The 2,397-nt window shown below is 44.7% G+C and overlaps 1 non-coding gene across 1 annotated transcript; it reads right to left on the reverse strand.

Annotated features, from left to right (window-relative positions):
• Positions 1-2,106: 2,106 nt before the first annotated feature.
• Positions 2,107-2,197, reverse strand: trnar-ccg (transfer RNA arginine (anticodon CCG)). The gene is given in 2 exon segments: positions 2,107-2,142; positions 2,161-2,197. It is a non-coding gene; the product is annotated as a tRNA-Arg (tRNA).
• Positions 2,198-2,397: the final 200 nt, after the last annotated feature.

The raw sequence follows: 2,397 nt of genomic DNA on the forward strand, positions 1-2,397 counted from the left end.
AACAGCAGCAAACTACCAAAAACAATGTGCAAATAAAGAGGCCAGACGAACCGCCATCCGAACCTGACGGGTCAAAGGCCAAATCAAACATTGAAGAGTTCTTTCTGGAATTTTAGCTGATTAAAGATGCGGCGGAGGGATCCCGCAATATTTTAAAATTGCCTCCATGGAATAGTATGACTGTCATCTCAATATGTTCGAACCGCCGTTATATTTTAACAAAAACCTGGGATGCATTGCCAATGCGCTTCTGTTTCGATTGGGTTATTGCATGCAGAGCAGAAGCATTTGCTTATTTTTTACATGAAAATACAGTTGCACAAAATTCGTGTAATGTCGTTTCTCAGTGGTCTGAAATAAACGAAGACGTTTTAGTCAGCGAATAATTGGGTTCCAAATGAGTCAGCCAGCAATGAGAGAGAATCAAACCCAGCGTTCAGATTGGATCTGTATCAGTCTCTGGGAAGAAAGATAAAATGAATCTACATTCTGAGGCGATGTGCTCCAGGCAATGGATTGGGTCTGGCTGGGTTAGTCTCACACTGAGCCGGTACATAAAGGCAAAATGGATTCTTCCTTGTTGGAGCCATTTTGTGATTTTGTGCTGTTAGGTCGAGGGAAGTTCCTGACAACAAAAAAAACCGTTTCGGCTTCAATAGTTGGATCTATCAACAGAATGCAAGTGCAATAAAAGCCTGTATATTTACAAAGAGCAACATCGGTCACTGGTGGATGGTCCCTGAGGAAAATAAGGTCGCGAGTCTTCCGTCAGAACAGAAGATGATCGCTGGTTCACAAGAGAGAAATACACCTGTTGGCTAAAGAATGATGGAATGTCAGAGATCCCAAACTATCCCGAAGTGGGAGGAGTTCATGGCATTCATTTAAAAAAAAGAATAAGCAAACATCAACTGGACTCAGTGCCACGTAGTGCTGACTTGGATCAACCTCAATGTGAAATCAGGTCCTGCCACATGAAACTGAAGCCACTTAAATCTCCTTTGAATTGGAGGTAATGTTGTACATCCAATGTCCCTGATCCAACAATTTGACAATGTCCCCAAGGTTCTGCTGTGCCCGACCATAGTGCTGATGTCGGCCTTTTGTACCACACATTTCCAAGATGTACTTGCATCTAATGGCGGCCATGACATTTGTGAATCCGAACTGCTCTCCATCAAACGGCACCGTTTTCTTCCATCGGGATTTAACAGACGAAGCCATACAAGATCACGAAGAAGTCAACTCCATTTTTGAACGTGTAAATTCCAACGGTGTTGCGTGATCGGGCTGAACAGAATCTCTGTGTGATATGCATTAGTGTGGGCCAGAACACGCACGGTTTTCATTCAGAAAGACAAAATTGATGAAGTGCACTCTCATCGCAAAGGGAAACACACATTGACAGTTTTTAAACCATCCAAACTCTTGCGGGAACAGTTGTTCTAACAATGTGATGATGTCACGGGGAAGGTGTGAACGTACTGAGCTGTTTCGAAAGGTTGCCGGCACAAACAGCTCGCAGAAAATCAGACATGTAGTCATTTTTGTTATTGGTGGGAATGACTTTTTCCGGTGTGTCTTTTTTTCATTCAGTCGATTCAAGAGCACGCACACGGCACACTGAGAGCCTTAGAAAATAAAATGGGTAACACAATGGATATTTGTGCCAGAAATGTATCGACAGCCAGAAAAAAAAGTTCATTTACCTCCCTCAGCGTTGGCATCGCCAGGTTCTGCGCATCTACCATGCACAAGTTGAGACCACTATGGCTGCTCTCCACTGATCAGAGGACAAAGGACAGCAGGCGTCTGGGAAAACCACCACATGGACATCCCCTCCAATTTGTAAGCTGATCTTTTGGGAAATATTCCGTACATATATGTTTCCATATGACGTAAATGGAGGACATTGGATCTGTCTAATCAGTGCCGGACCACAGAGCATCCTTCCGACAGTTAATATTCGCTGAGATGTATCTCCCGATATTCCACACAGACAGAACCGGATGACAGGATTGAACCCGCGTCTATGGGACTGTGAGCTAACAGCCCCACTCATTAAAAACGAAGCACAAAGCAAAGATATATCCGTTGAACTGCAAACGACCGTGGCAGGACTCGATCCTGCACTCTTCTGATTGTTCCGATGTATCTTTTCCGGAATCAGACGCCTTCTCCATTAGGCCACACGGCCGACAGCACTAGAAACCAGTGGACGCAATTGTCACCACGACCACACATCACTGTTATATCCTCTGTCGGTTCCTTCACATATATATCCTGGAACTCTCTCTCTCTGACATCACGAGGGGGCACCACCACCAGATTTATTGCAACGGTTCGTGAAGACGGCTCGCTAGCACCTTCCCATTCGCAGTCACTTGTGGACAATGG

Source organism: Pristis pectinata, chromosome 18 (assembly GCF_009764475.1).
Source record: "Pristis pectinata isolate sPriPec2 chromosome 18, sPriPec2.1.pri, whole genome shotgun sequence".
Classification (NCBI taxonomy): Eukaryota; Metazoa; Chordata; class Chondrichthyes; order Rhinopristiformes; family Pristidae; genus Pristis; species Pristis pectinata.